The sequence below is a fragment of the Canis lupus genome, chromosome 12 (assembly GCF_003254725.2).
Source record: "Canis lupus dingo isolate Sandy chromosome 12, ASM325472v2, whole genome shotgun sequence".
In the NCBI taxonomy this organism is placed as follows: Eukaryota; Metazoa; Chordata; class Mammalia; order Carnivora; family Canidae; genus Canis; species Canis lupus.
The window spans coordinates 70056159-70069171 of NC_064254.1; the positions used below are offsets into that span (position 1 = coordinate 70056159).

At 40.1% G+C, this 13013-nt stretch overlaps 1 long non-coding RNA gene across 2 annotated transcripts; it reads right to left on the reverse strand.

Annotated features, from left to right (window-relative positions):
- Positions 1 to 2276: 2276 nt before the first annotated feature.
- LOC118350472 (uncharacterized) lies at positions 2277 to 13013 on the reverse strand. 2 transcript variants are annotated; one of them, XR_004804334.2, is made up of 3 exons: positions 12982 to 13013; positions 3590 to 3707; positions 2277 to 2854 (listed from the first exon to the last, which is right to left on the reverse strand). It is a non-coding gene; the product is annotated as an uncharacterized LOC118350472 (long non-coding RNA). The 2 variants fall into 2 exon arrangements; XR_007401510.1 differs by lacking the exon at positions 12982 to 13013 and adding an exon at positions 10504 to 10669.

Consider the following 13013-nt stretch of genomic DNA (forward strand, 5'->3'; position numbering starts at 1 on the left):
TTTTTTTGTTTGTTTTTTTAAGAATTTTTTTTTAAAAAGATTTTACTTATTTATTCCTGAGAGACACAGAGACACAGAGACACAGGCAGAGGGAGAAGCAGGTTTCCTGTGGGGAGCCCAATGCAGGACTCCATCCCGGGACCCTGGGGTCACGCCCTGAGCCCAAGGCAGACGTTCAACCACTGAACCACCCAGGTGCCCCTGAAGTTGCCATTTAAATGCAGATTTCCACAGAGTGAGCTAAATATTAATATCACATTCCTCTGTTAACGTAAACACCAGCAGCAAGATTTGGCAGCTCATAAATCGAGGAAGAACTTAAGCTTTTCTCCATATGCAACATGTGCGTTTTCTTTTCTTTTTTTTTATTTTTTCTTTTTCCTTGCCTGAGTGCCACTGAAGTGAAGACCACATCCACAGTGTGGCAACATGACAGGGAGATTTTTTTTTTTTTTTGAAGCTCATATTCTTTAATGTTGTACAAAAAAGTAAGAGTAGAACCAAAAGTAAATTAAGCCTTATCACGTTTGTTTACACCACTATCTAGTTCTTCATATTAACTTTACTATTCAAACAATAGAAGGTAGGTAGCAATTTAGGGATTGGGAAAGAGATAAAAACCAAAAGAACTTTTCTACCATGTTTATTCTACACGGTGTTTAGCTGCGCTCACAGAGACGGCTCCTTTTACTTCTCCACCGTGCAGGAATTCCGTTGTATATAAAACTGAACCTGCTCAGAAGCTGAGGGAGACTAGAAATGATGGGTCCGTATCCTGGGGCATTGTCAGACAATTCAGACAACGGTGCAGCTACAAGCTTGTAACTTTTAGGGACTGCAAACAAGGCTTTCTCTTGAAGTTGAACCCAAAACAACTTCTTATGGTCCTTAGGTTTTGTAATATGTGCAGGAATATATGGATACTGAGGAGGTTCAAAATTTGGTCTCCACCAGTTGCCAATGCAGAGTCATCAATGACCCAGTCTTGCAGGACTCCATCTTGATGACCCAGTGTCTCTGTCATGAAGCGTTTTAGTCCTTCAACTTCATCTTCTCCTGGGTTAAGCTCACCACCAGGTAATTTGAAGAAAGTTGTTCCCAGTTGTAGCAGAACTACACAGCAGGGAGTTGAGGGGGCTGGAGATGTGGGTGTCCTCTCCGTGGTCCTTTGGTCCTTTGTCCTTCCTTGTCCAGAGCTGGATGCTATGCATTGGGGACCATTTATTTGGTGTTACCTTTTCCATTCTATGTAAGGGCAGCCATCTGCATTTTTCGTATAGACAAGCAATCTTCGTGAACATTTTTTTTTTTATGATTACTTTTCTCTATAGCTGGGCTTTCCATGTCTGAGGCATTGTTCACTTGAAGGCAGGCATTTTTGTTTTGATTGTTCATCCAAATATCAGTCAGGATTTCCTGGTTTTCTGGCTACATGCCAAGCGCACACACCTACACACACACTTGCTGCTACCTTATCTGCATTATATAAAAATCTGAAAGCATCTTCTCCACTTAACTACAGGGAAAAAAATACAAAAGCATTCTATTTCCACAATAAATGTATGAGGCAGGAAGATTTATATTTATCCACCTCTTTCCTCAAAGAAAAAAACAATGCTTGAATAAGTAAATATCCGAAAGCAACATGACCTAGAGCCCCAGATATCAAGCCACCGAAAAAGAGAGGAGGAAGCAATACTTGATGGGATGTGGGAGGTGTGTAAGGATTAACCCTGAAAAGGAAAAGGAGTGCTCTGAAAGCAAGAGGAAGAAAAGCAAGAATGATTACCATTATGCACTGAGTTGTGTCCCTTCCTAAATTTGAATGTTGAAGCCCTAAACCTCAGGACCTCAGAATGTGACTGCATTTGGAAACAGGACCTCTAAAGAGGAAATTGAGGTCAAGTGAGTTCATATGGGTGGGGCCCTCGTGCAACGTGACTGGTGCCCTATGAGATGAGGGAGAACAAAAAGGTGCACAGAGGAAAGGCCATGTGAGGACACAGGGAGAAGACACCATCTGCAAGCCACGGACTGAGGCTCAGGATAAACCAAACCTGCTGACATCTGGATCTTGAGCTTCCAGCCTCAACTATGAGAAAATAAATTTCTGTTGCTTACACCATTTAGTCTGTGGTATTTGGTTATGGCAGCCCGAGTAAACTGATATGGTTACAAACACAAATTTGGAAGGTGATGTTCATGAATTTGAGCAAATGTTTGCCTTTGCTGGGCATCTGAGACTGTTAGAATAAAGACAACTATCATTTTTATTTTTTTAGATTTTATTTGTTTATTTGGCACACGCAGAGAGAGAGAGAGAGAGAGAGAGCACATGTGGGGGGAGCAGCAGGCAGAGGGAGAGGGAGAAGCAGACTCCTGCTGAGGAGGGAGTCGAAGGGCTCGATCCCAGGACTCCGGGACCATGACCTGAGCCAAAGGCAGCCACTTAACCACCTGAGCCACACAGGTGCCCAAGACAGCTGTCATTTTAATCAGTGTGAGTTATGTGTCAGGAAGCCTGCCGTACTAGCCATGTACTGTCTCACTGACTCTTCACTGTAACCCCAGGAGATGAGCACTATCACTGCTCCTCTTTCATGGTTGGGGATTGTGTGTGCATCATCATGTACATATACATGCACACATACATGCACAGACCCAGGGAGTGAATCAGTGAACCAGAATCTCAAAGATAGGCACTGGTGGGCCATCAGATGTGGGTAGTCTCCCTCCAGACCCTGTGCTTGACCGCCTCTTGACAGCATGTTTCCAACCACATGGCCTCCCTGAGGTCCTTCCAGTAGAAAACACGTCTTCTCATTCCCTTCCCTTCTTCCTTCTTGAATCTTACCTGCCAATTCAAAGCACAAGTGAGATTTTAGCAACCAATGGAAGCCCACGTACACTCTCAGCCTCTTCTGTATCCTAGAGCATGACATTCTATTGATTCCTATAGCACTGCCTGCGTATTGCTGGGAACTATCATGAATTATCTGCCTGGGGGTATGTCCTGTATCCGTGTCCAGAGAAAAAGCTTCTTGAGGCTAGGGGCTAGACCATGGACTTCTTCCCAGCATCCATTACCAGACTAGCATATAAAGATATTTAAGGAATACTATTTGACTGAAGCTTCCAAAAATAAATTTCCGTGCAGACACTGTAAATAAACTTAAAATCTATGAAAACACCTCAACCTGAAATGTGTGATTTCAGCTGCATTAAGAGTCTGGCCTGCCTCACCACTTGGAGACTCTACATGGTTGTGGTGACCAACAAGGTTACACAAGGACAAGTGGGGAGCAAATCCAGCAGCCCTAAACTGAGTTTGGAGCTGTTTTGCATCCACTACTCAAGCATCCCCACACTCCCCTTGCATGCTCATTGCCAACATTCTCTAGTTTCTCAATTAGACAGTTTGTGTTATAGGAGATGCAAAGTCTTAAAGTCAGATAGTTAATACGTGAGAAACCTTGAGCAAGTTAATGTCTCTGAATCCCAGTCTCTTATTTGTAAAAGACAATGACTCTTACTTCAAAAACAAACAAACAAACAAACAAACAAAAAAATAAAATAAAACAATTCTTACTTCAGCATCCCCACCGCAGCCTCGTGGGGTTGTAGTAAAGTTTAAAAGCCATATAGGTAAGTGCCCAACATATAGCAGATAGTCTGCGTATGTTAAGCCTGTCTTCTCTCCCTTCTTCCTGTGCCAAATGTTTAAAAAGAAAAAAAATCAACAAACTGTCACTAGTAATTAAATTGCTCCACATAGCCACTGGAAAAGGTTCCAATCATACTGATACTTAACATTTGATTAAAGATTTGCCGTTTACAAAGGGCTTTTATGAGCCTTAACATTTGATCCTTAGAAAAAGTTCCATGAAGGAATCAAAGCAAGAATTATTACCATTTCAATTTTAGGGGAAAAAATAAAAAGCACTGTGAGTCCTCTATAGAACAAGTTACTCAATCAAACTTACTCAACTGGAAAGTCACAAAGCTCAGGTTTAAACCCAGAGAATCGGGATCTTTCTGGGAAAGCACAATGACTCCCTGAACTGGGCTCTGGGGTAAGAAGATTGTTCTGAAAAACACAATGGGAACATTTAGCACACATTCTGTGAACAATCATGACAAAGGGTTGTGCTGCTTTTTTTCTCCAATCCTTCCTTAGGTTATACTCCCTTCTAGGAGTATTCTCAGTATAAAGGAAAAAAAAATTACCCCTTGCCCATTTCCGGTAGTATAAGAACATGGTGACATCTCTCCAATTTTCTCCTAAGAGAGGCATAGTGAAAAGGCTGGGAAGGATTTTGCGCATTGCATAGCTTGATTCAAATTATTTTTCATGTGATGCCTCAGTTTGTAGTAGAAAGTAGAGTCAGTTTGTGTTTTTATGAGAAATAACTCATGTAAATGTCAGTGATATGATTTGTTAAGTTGCAAATGTATTAATCTCAAAGTACGAAAGCTAGAAATGACTTTTTAAAAACTAAAATTAGACAAAGAACTGGAAAATAAAATTTCGAAAGTATACTGTCTACAATAAGATCAAAAGACAGAACTACTTAGGAATAAATATGAAATCTGTGCAAGAGTAAGACACAGAAAAGGATTAGACATTGCTAGAGAAATATATAAAGATTTGAATAATGGAAATATATACTATGTTCATGAATTGAGATACTCAGGATTGTTCTCTATTCTCACCACATTAATCTATAGATTTTATGTAATTCCAATCAAAATCCCAGCATATCTCTTTTTTTAAGAAATTGATAAGCTGATTCAACAATATGTATGAAAATGCAAAGGATCTAAGAGAAAAAATAATTATGAAAAAGATGAAAAAACTTGGAGAACTTACGCTATTTGATTTTAAGACTTACTGTGAAAAAATCAAGGGGGTGGAATAGAATAGAGAGATCGAAAATAGATCCAAACATGTGTGATGACTGTGTCAGGCAAAGATTTCTTCACTAGGTCAAAAATAACACCAAAAATAAAATAAAATTCATTGCATTTATCAAAATTAAATCCTTCTGTTTTCTTCAAGAGAAAAATACAGGAAATGAAAAGGAAGACTGGGAGAAAATTTTTGCAACACATATAACTGATAAAGGAGAACATCCAGTATATGTAAAGCACCCAATTATAAGACAAATAATATAACTTATTTAAAAGGGTAAAAGATTTCAGTAGACTCTTCACAAAGATATATGAATATCCAGTACTCAACATGAAAAGGTACTCAACACTACTAGCTTGTAATGTAAATTAGATTGTAAATGTAATGTAAGTGTGAATTAGATTAAAATTGTAATGTGGTATTACTTTACGCCCACTAGAATGGCTAAAATTAAAATGACTGGCAATATCAAATATCGTCAAAGACTGGGGGCAAATGGAATGCTCATACGTTGCTGGTGAGAGTGTAAAGTGGTACAAAGGCTTTGAAAAGCAGTTTGGAAGTTTCTTATAGAGTTAAAAATATACTTACCATATAACCCAGCAATTCCACTTTTAAGTCTTTACTAAAGAGAAGTGAAAATGTATGGAACAGAAAGGACTTGTACACAAATGTTCACTGTTCATAGCAGTTTTATTCATAATAGTCCACACCTGGAATCCACCCCGTATCCATCGATAAGTGAATAAATAAACAAATTGTGGTATAGTCACACAATTGAATACCCTACTCAGTAATTAAAAAAAAAAATGAATTACTAGTATACACTACAGCCAGGATAAACCACACAGACATATTGAAGGAAGGGAGACAATACCAAGAATGGGTATGATTCCATTATATGAGACTTCAGAACCCACAAAATTAATCTATGATAATAGAAATTGGATTCGTGGTTTCCTAAAAATGGTGGAGGAGGAACTGACCATAAGTGTCACAAAGAAACTTTTCTAGAGAGGTGGAGGTATGCCATATTACACTGATCTGGGTATGGTTCTACGGTGTCATCAACCTGTATGTTTGAAATAGGTGAACTTGATTGCATGTAAATTATACTTCAGAAAAGTTGATATATTAAAAGGCGGACAGGGTCAAATTTCTTTAAATATTCTTTTCCTCTCACTTCATAAAAATTTGTGAAGGCTCTAAGTGAGACATGAGTCTATACCGAGGGCTATCCCCTCGATATCGATTAATTAGAGATTAATTTATATGAAGGGAACTTTGCCGAGCTTCCCGCTCAGATATTCCAAACACTAGTCTCCTCAGACCAAAAGTTCCAATATTCTTTAAATGGTGAGTTGTAAAAGAGGGTCGTATTCTAAAACCACCAACAATATTAGACAATAACGAGACCCACAAATCAGACACGTTCCACAGGCTTCTAAAAAAACACTTTAAAAAAGACTTTATTATGGAAAATTATAAACATACATAAAAGGAAGAACAGCAGAAGAAATCTTTGTGTCCTCATCACTTAGCTCCAAAAATCATCATTATCTGGCCAATCTTGTTTGTCTATAACCCTAAAGCTCCCCTTCCCCACCTGCTCAATGAATATTTTAAAGCAAATCCTAGGTGTTGTATCATTTCATCTGTAAATACAAGAAGCTCTAAAATCGTGATTTGTTTGCTCATGCTGTATTCTCTGCCTGAAATGCTTACCCCTGTGCCCTGAATATAGCTGAATCTTTCTTATCTGTCAGATGAGACCTTTCCAGAAAGACCTTCCCTGATCTCCTGATAGAAATAGCTCACCTCTACCTCGGCCCCATTATTTTTTGTCCTGGTAATTTTTGACAGTTTGTAATTATGAGTTCCTGGGTTTTGTCTGTCTTCTCAACTATATTCAAAGTGCCGCTGCGCGGGCACTAGCACAGCGCCCGAAAGGTGGTTAGTAAATGGTAGGTCCTTATTGCTAATTAATTGTTCTGACCAGAGAGCCTGCAACAACTTTTCAGAAGTCAATGATTAACATTTCTTCTAGATGGGGTGAGGTACTGGATTACCACCAAAGGTGAACTGGCATTGTGTTTTCATGATTTTTCAAAGCCTACAGTATAGGAGGTGTCGAATAGAGCCGGCGGGTGTGTTTCTTCTTTTATATATTTTTATAAGAACCAAGGAATGTTATAAATGGAAGCAGCTTGAGAAATAATCTACATTCATAGATTTGTCGACTTTTAGAATGAAAAGAATGCTTAGGTAACATTTTGTTGAAGACAGTTCAAGCTTTTTTCTGTTAACAGATAACAGAATGTCATACCCACACCTAAAGTTGCAGGATTTGTGATTTATAAATGGCCAATAATCTGAGATCTTTGTCTAGAAATATAATCCATTAACGTAAGTGAGAATTTAATTTCATGAAACATTAGAAAAATCACTCGATTTTGTATTATCTACAGCTCATTGACTCAGTTAAGCTATTCATTCAATAATTTTTTTTTTTTATATCCATCTTGTAACAAAACTCCTCTAGGTAGTTGGGGATATAATAACACTGGAAAGGGAGCAGAGATGTGCTAAGGCCCACCCTTGAATCCAGAAGTGTCCAACGCACCTAATATAGCTTTGAGTTTCAGGTAACCATTCTAGTCGATTCATACAGAAGAGTGTCTTCCATGCCATTGTCTCCATGAAGTTACGCCAAACACTCTGTCCATTTCCGTCATCACTCCTTCACTCTGGCCAGGGCGCTAGTCACAAGATAGGGTTTAAGGATATGGGTTGCCAAAGTGATAGGTTCTTCTGCATTGAGCATGGAGTCAGGGGCAACTTCAGAGGTGGAGGGACAGCAGCCAGGGAGGTGGGGCTGGCCAGCAAGAGGGACGGCACGTTTCCCCGAAGTAGAGCCGATGCAACATCCACCACTACGATCCCAGTCAGGGTGATGCCTCTATTCTGATCTCTGTCTCTCCGATGTTCTTTTCTACCACCGCCATCACCACCATTTTGTTAGCAAGGGACTTTGCTAGTTTGCTGGCAAAATTCTTCTCATTGTCTGAATATAGGCTTTCCTGGGAAATTCTAGCTAGACTCCCTGCTTCACCTGGACACCAGTCCGTGAGGCATCCACTCTGGATGACAACAGTAGAACAGCAGCAACGCTAGTCTAACGAGTGTGGATATTTGAAACGGTGGGGTACTAAGTGTACAGTGTTTCCCCGCACCCGAGAATAGAGAATACCATGTATTGCAGTTTTAGAATTATAAAATAATGCAAATTTCCTATTTTAACATCTCAAATCTCAGTTGCCAAGTAACAAAACCACAAGTTCTCCTATTTTCCATGAGCTTTCAAAGTTTATGTTTCTGGCATACTTCAGGGCACAGAGGAACTTGTTGCTAAATATATCGTATGCTCTGCCTACAAGAAATTTGGGGATTTCTCAGAACGACCTTGGGGCTGATGGGGTGATGGAAAAGTCACTGCCGGGCTTTTCTTTTCTGAGCTGCTGGTTCTATTACTATGGAGAGACAAAGACTAACTGTTCCCCTCAGGATGAATGTTTCTTTGAGAAGCCAGAGACATTTCTGGAAAGATGGAGTAATAATCCTGAAAAGGGCATGTTGGGGAGCAGGCCTGGGATTCCACCTTCCTTGTTGGAAAACTATACAATCCAAAACCTGCAGAATTCTAGTCTCTTCGCAGAGCTAGATGTCCAGCCCTTGGGCTGGTCTTGCTGGTTTTCCTTCATGGTGAAAATTAGCACATCCTTCCTCTAAATTCTTGAGTTGTAAAAGAGTTTTACAACTTATTTTCTACACAAGCCCTTGGTACTCCTCATATGTTGCCCTTGTTATTGGTGCTGCTGTGCACGTGATACATCCCTAACTAGATCACAGGCTCCCAGGGAGCAACTATGGCTTGGACTTCCTGTTTATCTCCCGCTGCCCTAGGGAAAATACTCTGTACGTAAGTTCTAAATAAGTATATGTTAAATGACTAAACATTCGTAGCTGACTGAGCGAAGGGAACAGAAGTGGTATCTGCCGACAATATTCCCCCCATTCTCTGTTTCCTCCTGTAAATACCAAACACACACACGCACACTCACAACCATAGACCCTAAAAGCAAAGTCTTCACTTCTATTGCTCCGACTCCTAACATCCCTTGGCCTGTCTTGATTTCTTATGGTAAAATATATGAATTATCGGGCCTGTGCTTAGCTTCATCTTGATTTTCTTAGATTCTGTGATTCTGCAGAATGGGCACTTCCTGGCTTTCTCCCTATTTCTCTTCATTCTCAGTCTCCTGTGTGGATTCCGGCCGATGGCCCACACCGTGGTTATTGGTGCCAGAACCCCTCTCTCAGCACTCACTCCACGTAGTACCTTTTGTTACCGTCTACATGCTGTGACTGCCAATTTGTATTCACAGATGAGCTCTCTCCTCTGAATGGTAGGGCCATGTAACTGATGGCCTACTGGACATCTCCATGTGGATGTCCCCCTAGGTGACCCAAACCAGAATTACCACCTTCCTTCTTCAAAGCTGACCCTACTCCTGTTTCTGATCTCTGAAAATTACCTAAACTGGACACTTTCCTCTTGGCTTGACTCACCACCAATCATCAGTAGCTGTAGGCTCTACCCCCATCACATACCTCTTTACTTCACTGGTTGCTGGGCTAGATCAGGTGCCAGCATCCCTCACAACAGTATGGGCCACCGGTTCTAACTGGCCTCTCCAAGTATGGTTTTAAACCCTCCAGGCCATTTAATACTGAAACCAGAGTAATCTTCCTTTCTTTTCTTTTTTTTCTTTTTTATGTAGGCCTCATGGCCAGCATGGAGCCCAGTGTGGGGCTTGAACTCCCTCCCCAGAGATCGAGACCTGAGCTGAGATCAAGAGTCAGATTGTGAACCGACTGAGCCACCTGGGTGCCCCCTTCTAAACTATAAATGTGATTATGTCACTCTGCGCCTAAAAATCTTTCAATATATCCCATTGTTCTTCATGATAAAGCAAAATTCCTTAACGTAGCTTAGAAAACTCCTGCACGACCCCAGCCCTGCCAACCCAGCCCCAGCGCTAACCTTCTTTCTAGCCCACCTAAATGCCTTTATTACCTCAAATGTGCCATACCACCTCTCATTTTTGTGTGTTTCCTCAGCATATCACACTGCCTCCCCCAACCCAGTCCCCAGTTTTGCCATAACCTCTGCTTCTGCTGCATTTTAGCTCCACCTCTGCCAAGAAGCCTTTCCCAGCCCCTCAAGTACAGCTGAAGGGTCACTCATTGGCATTCCCAGAGCATATGAGCTCTCTGTGATTTCATTTATCATACTGTGTTATCCTCGACTTTTTTTTTTTTTTTTTTTCCTGAATCTCTTACTAGCCTCACCCAGAAAGACAAAGATTCTATCCCTTTTGTTTAAAGCTTAATCTCCAGCATCTGGCCCAATGTTTGGCACATAGTTAGTGCTCGGAAAATATTTGCTAATGACTGCCCCGAATAATAAACTACATGAAATCACTTTGCCTACACGAGTGTGATATACGGTAGAGAAAAATATTTCTTACCTGGTATTTAAAGCTAGAAATGGGGATGCCTGGGTGGGCCAGTGGTTTGGCTCAGGTCGAGATCCCGGGGTCCTGGGATTGAGTCCCACATCCAGCTCCCTGTGTGGAGCCTGCTTCTCCCTCTGCCTATGTCTCTGCCTCTCTGTGTCTCTCATGAATAAATAAATAAAATCTTTAAAAAAATAAATAATAATAATAATAAAAGCTAGAAATGGATTTTCCGCTTTCCTAACCTTACTGGCTATTTTAATTATCAGGAAACGGCAACTTCCTGATGAAGTGGGGTGAGGCCGAAAATGTAGATAGAAGTTTGATATGAATGGTTCTAGCGTCCAGTGGGAGCAGATTCCCCTTTATCACGAGATACACACAGAATGGGGGTCTAGAAATCTCTAAGTTAACTCCCTGGGGATTGGTTTTTGTTTTTGTTTTTTGTTTTTTGTTTTCTAACTTATTGATCTATTGACTGATCTCAGATAGAACCGATAATAAGTACATTTCAAGCTCCTGGTATATTCTGGAAAGTTGCGTATCAGTTTTTCTATGCACATTAAATACATACCGACAGTGGTCATCCAGATCTCATACTTAGCAGAGTATTTACATTAAAAATCCATTAAAAGTATTTACACTAAAATTTCTTATTTGACTACTCAGGCCACCTGGCACTCCTAAATTCAAAGGGACTCTGGGTTTGATTCCTTTCCAATTAGACCCTGAGCAAGACAAGAAAAGAAGTAGTAAATTCAAATATTCAGTGATTAATCATGTCAAAGTTAAAGACCAGGGTGCAAAGAAATCCACTATCTTGCCCTGAGTGGATTAGGGAGAGTGTTTTTAAGGAGGTGATTAAAACTAAAGGTTTTAGCTGGGAAAGCCTACAGAATCTGTTGATTCTTTCTTAGAAAATAAACTGCCTAAATTAAATAGTAACTCCATCAAGAGGCATTTGAAAGCCACTTTTAGCAGAATGCTCTCATCAAGAACACAGGCCTAATTTTCTCACCGGGTGCTGGGGACACTAGTTAGCTTGCCACAAGGAGAAACAAAGGAAATAAACTAACACCAGTCTTTTGTCATATTCCTGGATCCAACATATCTTACATTAGAGCTAATGGGCCTTAGAAGAACACAGGGAAAGTAAGCTTTTTAAATACTGAGCTTACAAACCTAACCTTGATACGTAGGCTTCGGAACTCAGGTGGGGCCCTATTCGAGCTATCTAGGGCTCCAGCGCTCTGGTTCCCCCAACATTCAGGTGCACATGTGACAGAGTCAAACAAACACAGAACTCAAGCCAGGAGACTTTATTTATTTATTTATTTATTTATTTATTTACTTATTTTTAAGATTTCATGTATTTATTTGAGAGAGCGTCAGAGAGAGAGAGACCACAAACAGGGGGAGCAAAGACCTGACTCTAAATCCAAGCTTTTACACACACCAGCAGTGTAAGCTTGGACAAGTAAATTCCTTTCCAGAGTCTGGGAAACCTGAAGGTACAACTTGTAGATAAAAAAACTGGGTTGGGGCACCCGGGTGGCTTAGTCAGTTATGCATCTGCCTTCAGCTCAGGTCATGATCCCGGGGTCCTGGGATCCAGCCCTTGCATTGGGCTCCCTGCTCAACAGGGATTCTCTGCTCTTCCCCACTGTCCATGATCTCTCTGTCTCTCACTTTCTCTTTTAAATAAATAAATAAATAAATAAATAAATAAATAAATAAATATCTTTAAAAGTAACATGAATTAAAACAGGTTGGAGGGCCTCTTGTCTTCTTTTCTAGAAACAATCTGCTATGGAAGCAGCAAGTCGCAGCGGGCCTCCTTGGCAAAGGGTTAACATTCACCTCACATCTTTCTGTGGTGCTTTTAGCAGCAACCTGGAAAGCTCTTTCACTTATGCCCAATTACACTGCAAAATGTCAAGCTTGTGAATTTAAAAACTTACTGTCAACACTTTTGCTGCAAGTAGATATTAATTGATATTAAATCACTGTGGAATGCCTATAGAAAAGCACTGCATGCCAAAGACTTTCTGACTGAGGAAAGGTAAGCACAATGAAATAATTAGATATGACTTTCCATTTCTTTACAAATGTTGCTAAATACTTAATTCAGCAGCACTTGGGTTTTCACTGTCTTTATTATTAGCTCGCATGTATTCATTTTGTCTAGTTCTCTGTAGGTGTTTTTTTTTTTAAGCCCCTTAAAATAAAAGAATATAGTATTCAAAATAAATGTGCTCCATTAATCATAGCACTTTCTCAGCATTGACTATTAAACTGAAATCTGGGTCTGCAATAATACTGAGATGATTCAAGACTTACAAACATTTTTATTAAAGAAGACGGGTACCTTGGACTTGAGCATGGAGTTATCATTATATTTGGAAGAACAGATGAAAATTGAAAAAGTATTTAAAATTCTTCTCTACCCTAAAAATTTGGGATCATGGAGTAGATGGAAATGCTGATTACCAGTACTGCTAGCTTTCCTCTCTTCAGACTGG